Below are 8,633 nucleotides of genomic sequence, written 5' to 3'. Positions count from 1 at the left end.
AGTCCTTTTGTGGTGGGAAATTCTGTCACGGTTGTCGTTCGGAAAGGAGGACCAAAATGCAGCAGGTATGTGGTTGCTCATCTTGAACTTTTATTTGACTCAAAATGAACACCAAAATAACAAAACGAACTCATGATCAACTAACAGTCTTCTCAGGCTCACACACGCTAGACAAGAAACAATCTCCCACAAAACCTACACCAAACAATTACCCATATATAGGACTCTCAATCAGAGGCAACGAGGAAGCACCTGCCTCCAATTGAGAGTCCCAACCCCCCCATTAACCTAACATAGAAATACACTCACTCGACTAAACATAGAACATAAACCAAAACCCGGAAATAATAAATTAAACGCCCTTCAACAAACACACCACCCCGAACCACATAAAACAAATACCCTCTGCCACGTCCTGACCAAACTACAATAACAATTAACCCTTATACTGGCCAGGACGTGACACTCCCGAACATAATGTGCACAATAGGGTTACAATAGGAGGTCTTGAAATGAAAGCACAAACAATCTTGATCAGTGATAATCTAGTAAAAAATGTACTGTAAAACAATTGAATGTAAGATTTAAAGAGCAGAGGTACAAATATCAATATTGACGTCTGCCTAGTGTGACTAATACACATTAACTCACATATAAAACTATCTATAGCTAAAATGACAAAGCAAATGTGTTCCTCAACTTTAGACAGTATTGGAACAACAGATTTAGACAGATAAATAGTTCCGTCACGTTTACAGGTCAAGACATTGTCTGACATTAGTCTGTTTGCTAACCCTTGAAGACATACATACACTCTTGGGGGGGAAAAAAGGGTTCCAAAAGGGTTCTTCGGCTTTCCCAAAGATGAAAGAATAGTAAATTCTCAGCAACTTCTCAGTCATGCTAACACTTTGATGGCATCCAGCACTTCGGATTTGGAAAGAATGTTATATACCAAACTTTCATAGCACCTTGGTACAAACCAAAACGATCATCGAAATCCAGTCTGAAATCGCAAATTAATGGTGGAGATCTTATAATAACTCTATGCCTTCTCTTATCGGGGGATATCCATCAATGCCCTGGACCTCACTTTAGCACGAACCCCATCAAACGGCCTATGCACCCATGCTCCTCTTGCGAATGGTAGATAAAGAGTAACAGCAAAGCTTTGGTATGTTTGGAATGCGCGCAGTGGATTCATTTAAAATGCAGCGATCCTAGCTTTGGACATGGGGTCAATGAAGCTTACCGTTGCTGTCTGTGTGCTGTACCCGCGGGGTGTGTGAGCATTGAAGGTGGAGTGGGGTCAGAGGACTTACCGAGGGTGGAGAGTGCACCAGAGGAGGGGGGTCCACAGCGGAACGGAGGCCACCAGAGGCGAGTGATGGGGACACGGTGTTGAGGACGATGGAGTAGCACCTGGGGAGGGGTGCTCCATGGCGACAGAGAGGCCACCGGAGGCAGGGCAGTGGGAAGATGGCAGTGCAGTGGGAGGCGAGTTACAAGTGGATCGGGAATTCAATGAGGGCTTTGGGAAGAAGGGCTTACATTTTGTGCACTTAAACGTCCGAAGCCTACTACGGAAGATCGATGAGATACGCCTGTTGGTTTGCAAATCAGAGGTGGGTGTCTTATGTTTTATGTTTTACTGAGACATAGTTGGATTGAGATAGGTAATTACTCTGTTGTCAGGAAGGATCGGAATCGGAACGTGGGGGGGATATGTGCGTTTGTAAAATCAGACATCGCTTTTAACGTCAGATCGGATTTATGCGCCGATCTGGAGATTGTCTGGCTGGATATCTGCCTTCCCAAAACCAAGCCGATTTTGTTGGGGGTGTGTTATAGGCCACCGAAGCAGAATGAATTCTATGAAGGTCTTGAAATTGTGTTGTCAAACTGTAATGATTCCCTGTTGAAGTAAATAATTTTGTTAGGAGATTTCAATACTGATGTCTGCAAAAAGAATAGCCCAACCCAGAATGTAGTTATGCACTTTTGTAGATCACTTGCTCTGACCCAAATGATAAAAGATCCCACCAGGAAATGTGAAACAGTGCAAAGTATGATTGACTTAATATTGGTGTCTGATAAATCCAAAATATCACAGAGTGGAGCAATAGCACACTGCTCAAAAAAATAAAGGGAACACTTAAACAACACAATGTAACTCCAAGTCAATCACACTTCTGTGAAATCAAACTGTCCACTTAGGACGCAACACTGATTGACAATACATTTCACATGCTGTTGTGCAAATGGAATAGACAACAGGTGGAAATTATAGCCAATTAGCAAGACACCCCCAATAAAGGAGTGGTTCTGCAGGTGGTGACCACAGACCACTTCTCAGTTCCTATGCTTCCTGGCTGATGTTTTGGTCACTTTTGAATGCTGGCGGTGCTTTCACTCTAGTGGTAGCATGAGACGGAGTCTACAACCCACACAAGTGGCTCAGGTAGTGCAGCTCATCCAGGATGGCACATCAATGCGAGCTGTGGCAAGAAGGTTTGCTGTGTCTGTCAGCGTAGTGTCTAGAGCATGGAGGCGCTACCAGGAGACAGGCCAGTACATCAGGAGACGTGGAGGAGGCCGTAGGAGGGAAACAACCCAGCAGCAGGACCGCTACCTCCGCCTTTGTGCAAGGAGGAGCAGGCGGAGCACTGCCAGAGCCCTGCAAAATGACCTCCAGCAGGCCACAAATGTGCATGTGTCTGCTCAAACGGTCAGAAACTGACTCCATGAGGGTGGTATGAGGGCCCGATGTCCACAGGTGGGGGTTGTGCTTACAGCCCAACACCGTGCAGGACGTTTGGCATTTGCCAGAGAACACCAAGATTGGCAAATTCGCCACTGGCGCCCTGTGCTCTTCACAGATGAAAGCAGGTTCACACTGAGCACATGTGACAGAGTCTGGTGATGCCGTGGAGAACGTTCTTCTGCCTGCAACATCCTCCAGCATGACCGGTTTGGCGGTGGGTCAGTCATGGTGTGGGGTGGCATTTCTTTGGGGGGCCGCACAGCCCTCCATGTGCTCGCCAGAGGTAGCCTGACTGCCATTAGGTACCGAGATGAGATCCTCAGACCCCTTGTGAGACCATATGCTGGTGCGGTTGGCCCTGGGTTCCTCCTAATGCAAGACAATGCTAGACCTCATGTGGCTGGAGTGTGTCAGCAGTTCCTGCAAGAGGAAGGCATTGATGCTATGGACTGGCCTGCCCGTTCCCCAGACCTGAATCCAATTGAGCACATCTGGGACATCATGTCTCGCTCCATCCACCAACGCCACGTTGCACCACAGACTGTCCAGGAGTTGGCGGATGCTTTAGTCCAGGTCTGGGAGGAGATCCCTCAGGAGACCATCCGCCACCTCATCAGGAGCATGCCCAGGCGTTGTAGGGAGGTCATACAGGCACGTGGAGGCCACACACACTACTGAGCCTCATTTTGACCTGCTTTAAGGACATTACACCAAAGTTGGATCAGCCTGTAGTGTGGTTTTCCACTAATTTTGAGTGTGACTCCAAATCCAGACCTCCATGGGTTGATAAATTGGATCTCCATTGATTATTTTTGTGTGATTTTGTTGTCAGCACATTCAACTATGTAAAGAAAAAAGTATTTAATAAGATTATTTCATTCATTCAGATCTAGGATGTGTTATTTTAGTGTTCCCTTTATTTTTTTGAGCAGTGTATATGGAATCAGTGATCATTTTATTACATTTTGCACAAGGAGGATTTTTAAAGATATATTTAAGTGTCACAAAACCGTTAGAATCAGAAGACTAAAAAAATACTGTGTTGAAAAGTTTAGGGAGGAAGTGGGTAAAATTGACTCGTCACCTGTGCTAGATAGTGTAGGGGTAGACAGTGCCTGGGAAGTCTTTAAATGTAGATTCCTTAATGTGGTGAATGTGATGGCTCCCATTAGACGCGTCAGGGTAAAGCAGAGATCTAGCCCTTGGTTTAATCATGAGATTCTAGAATCTATCCAGGCAAGGAATAAGGCCATTAAACATTTTAAGAACTCTCAAGAGCAGCATGATTTTGTCCTATATAAACGTCACAGAAATGAAGCACAGAGCAGGATGGATGAAGCTAAGAGGGGTTACTTTGCTGAGAAAATAATTGAGAACAAAAATGACCCTAAAAAGCTTTGGAAATAATTTAAGGAACTTGGCTGTAGTAGTACTACCAAAAACAAACTAAACAGTATTGGACTGAACATCAAAGGGGAGATGGTATATGAAAAAGCAGAGGTTACCAATGAATTCAACTCTTTTTTTACTTCTGTTGCCAGCAAGCTGGTTAGCAAGCTGCCCACCAGTTCTGGTTTGTATGGAAGCAACCAAGTCAAGAAGTATTATGTAGAGTTAGGGGTTCAGCCAAACTCTTTTTCTTTTGCAAAGGTAGCAACAGCCAAAATAGTCAGTATGCTGCCAGAGTTTAAATGCTCCAAAGCCACAGGCCTGGATAATATTCCTGCAAGGTTTCTTATAGATTCTGCTGAGCAAATTGGCCCTTGTATTATGCATATGGTTAATCTCTCTCTTGAACAAGGTACCTTTCCCATGGACATGAAACAAGCTAAAGTTATACCTCTGTATAAGAAGGAGATAAAGTCTGATTATTAGCCTGTATCTATCCTCTGTGTAACATCAAAGATCCTGGAGAGAATTGTACATGAGCAAATGTATGAATATGTTAACAAACAGGGTCTAATGTATGATTTTCAGTCAGGAATTAGAAAAACATACTCCACTGATTCATGTCTACTTTACTTGACTGACTTCATCAGGAAAGAGATTGATGATGGAAATCTGTGTGGAATGGTACTGCTTGACCTACAGAAGGCCTTTGATACAGTTAACCACTGTCTCCTAATCTCCAAACTGGAGGCACTGAGGTTAAGCAGTATCACTCTAGGCTGGGTAAAGTCCTATTGATCAGGAAGGGAGCAAGTAGTAGAGGTTAATGGTTCACTGTCTCAGGCAAAACCAATGAGTTGTGGCGTTCCGCAGGGGAGCGTGCTTGGGCCTCTGCTGTTTTTATTGTATATTAACAATATGAAAAATGCTTGTTCTTGCTGTCTTTTTCTTTATGCGGATGACTCTCCACTTCTGGTGTCTCACAAAAGTAAAACTATGTTGGAGAGCATACTTAGCATAGAGCTTACTAACATTAGCAAATGGCTTGGAGATAATAAGCTATCTCTGCACTTTGGGAAAACTGAAGCAATTATTTTTGGATCCAGACCTAAATTGAGTAGGTCCTCTAAAATCAGTGTGGAATTAGGGGGTGAGGTGCTGACTACTAAAACCTCTGTTAGCTACTTGGGATGTATCCTTGATGGAAGCTTGGGAGGTGTGAGCATGGCCAATAAAGTGCTAAGGAAGGTTAATGCCAGGACTAAGTTTTTGGCTAGAAAGTCCAAGCTTCTTGATAAGGACTCCATGAAAGTGCTAGCTACTGCCCTCATTCAATGCCATTTTGACTATGCTAGTACTTCCTGGTTGGGGGCTTATCTAAACTTATGAAGGGGAAGCTGCAGATAGCCCAGAATAAGCTGATCTGGGTAGTATTGAAGGTGAGTCCACGTACTCACATAGGCAGGAACTGCTTTCAGGAACTAAACTGGCTGCCTGTTGAGCCTAGGGTGTCCCAGATTAGACTAGGTTTGGTTTACAGGAGTATTTATGGTCCTGCACCCAGATATCTAAGTGATTACTTTCCTCGTGTTAGGGATGCACACAATCACAGCACCAGATAAGGTGTTGCTGATGTGTGCTTATACAGGTTCAGGATTAATGCTGGGAAAGGTACTTTCTTGTATACTGGAGCCTCAGAATGGAATGAGTTGCCTCTGCCCATAAAAACAACGTCCTCTCTGGGCAGCCTTAAAAATATAAGAACCCTTTCCACAGAGGGTTGTACATGGAACCCAAAACGGTTCTACATGGGAACAAAAAAGGGTTCTTCGAAGGGTTTTCCTATTTTTATTTATTTAACCTTTATTTAACCAGGAAAAGCCCATTGAGACCCAGAGTCTCTTTTTCAAAGGAGACCTGGCAAAGAAGGCAGCAACAATTAATACATTACAGAATTAAAACATATACCAATACAATACAACATGATCCAGCCTAAAATAAGCATTTACACAACACTCTGTAACAAGGTCTTCCATCAAAAATCCTATGGGGACAGCCAAAGAACCCTGCAAGGTTCTAGATAGCACCTTTTTTTATAGGATTGTACTGTACACAAAGTACTATCTACTCAACTATGTGCATTCCAATGCAGTGCATCATTTTAGAAATATACACCAGGTAGCATCTAAATTATATCTTACCTTTTCTGTGTCCTTTAACTGTGGGTTTCAAAGTAATTCTGAGTATCAAGCCTGCGTCAGTGAACTGCCACCATTCTCTCTCCTCTCCACCACAATGGCCTTGTTCTCTCAGTCACACCTTAAGTTACGTAAAACCAGTCAAACAAGTCTGTCCTCTATAGTTCTCAGCTGCTCACTCACTCCCATCCATCTCTCTCGCTTGCTTTCAGTCTTTATTTTATTTAACTAGGCAAGTCAGTTAAGAACAAATTCTTATTTTCAATGACGGCCTAGGAACAGTGGGTTAACTGCCTGTTCAGGGGCAGAACGACAGATTTCTACCTTGTCAGCTCAGGGATTCAAACTTGCAACCTTTCGGTTACTAGTCCAACGCTCTAACCACTACGCTACCCTGCCGCCCCAACAGTGCAGACATGCGCATACTTTCACTTTGGCCGACATCCATATAGGAACTGAGAATGGATGATAGTGATGCAGAGAGGTAAACAACGTAAAAGTAAACCATGGCCGTGGGACATTTCCACTTCCTTAAAAGTATCTATTATCTTTTAAATCTCTCTGTGTATGTGTCTGTCTGCAGGTGCATTCTGGCAGACGAGTAAAAGAAGGGATTTTTAAATGCATACAAGTCTGTATACATACAATAAGTACATAAATAGACAATGATAACATATGCTAGAGGGTACAACAAATTACAGATTATACAAAGACCTTAAAAGAAACACACATATTGATTGTTTTAACAGCTTTCTTATTAGAAGAATGTAGAATGGTCTTAATGTACTGCTCGAATTCCTTATAGAAAACAAGAGTGGTTTCTTATTGGTGAATTTACATTTATGAATATGAAATTTTGCCATTAGCACAATTACATTTATGAGGTAAAATAGTTTTTCTTTATTATGGTTAAGGAAACCTAGCAGCACATCCTCCCATAACAAACAAATGTCATTAAGAATATTAACAATTATAAAACTGTGAATAGCTTTCCATAATTGTTTTACATGTAGACAATGCCAAAATAGATGCGAAACTGTTTCTGGATGCTCAACACAAAAAGTACAATCAATGTTAATGTATTTTTTTGAGTTTCTTCAGGTAATGATTCACAGGGTCATACTTATGGATCATTCTGAAAGATCCCTCTTTGATCTTGTTAACAAGCAAGTATTTGTGTGGTAATAACCAGACTTTTTTCCAACAGATATTGAGTAAAAGAAGGGATGGGAATTGTTTCTCAGTGAGGATAGCGTCACAACGATGGATAGATGAAACAGGATACCTTTCCAACTCATCCTACATTAAAACAATACATTCAACATTTCAAATGGCCAGAACTACAACGCCTCCCATGTAACCATAGCTAATTAAGCAACAAGGACCGAGGAGGTGTGGTATATGGCCGATATACCATGGCTGCAGGCTGTTCTTAAGCACGACACAACGCAGAGAGCCAGGATACAGCCCTTAGCTGTGGTATATTGGCCATATATCACAAACTCCCGATGCGCCTTATTGCTATTATAAACTGGTAAAACGAGGTTAGGGCAGTAAAAATAAATGTTTTGTCATATCCGTGGTATACGGTCTGATATACCATGGATGTCAGCCAATCAGCATTCAGGGCTCGAACCACCCAGTTTATAATGTCAATTAGAAAACAAAATCTTTAGACTAAAGTGCTTTTAAATCAGTAGAATCATAAAGGTCATATGTACAAGCCCCTTAACCGAAATGTAATTTGTGTTTGTTTATTAATAAGGCATTGTCCTATTGTTCACACCACACAAACCGATGCTGGCACTAAGACCACACTCAATGAGCTGTATACGGGCCATAAGCAAACAGGAAAACGCTCATCTCCTTTTGGCCGGGGACTTTAATGCAGGGAAACTTAAATCCGTTTTACCTCATTTCCACCAGCATGTTAAATGTTCAACCAGAGGGAAAAAAACTCGTGACCACCTTTACTCCACACCCACAGACGTGTACAAAGCTCTCCCTCACCCTCCATTTGGCAAATCTGATCATAATTCTATCCTCCTGATTCCTGCTTACAAGCAAAAACTAAGCAGGAAGCACCAGTGACTTGGTCAATGAGAAAGTGGTCAGATGAAGCAGATGCTAAGCTACAGGACTGTTTTGCTAGCACAGACTGGAATATGTTTCGGGATTTTTCCGTTGGCATTGAGGAGTACATCACATCAGTCACTGGCTTCATCAATAAGTACATCGATGACGTCGTCCCTACAGTGACCGTACATACATACCCCAACCAG

Source organism: Salmo salar, chromosome ssa19 (genome assembly GCF_905237065.1).
Source record: "Salmo salar chromosome ssa19, Ssal_v3.1, whole genome shotgun sequence".
Classification (NCBI taxonomy): Eukaryota; Metazoa; Chordata; class Actinopteri; order Salmoniformes; family Salmonidae; genus Salmo; species Salmo salar.
This window is presented reverse-complemented; position numbering follows the sequence as displayed.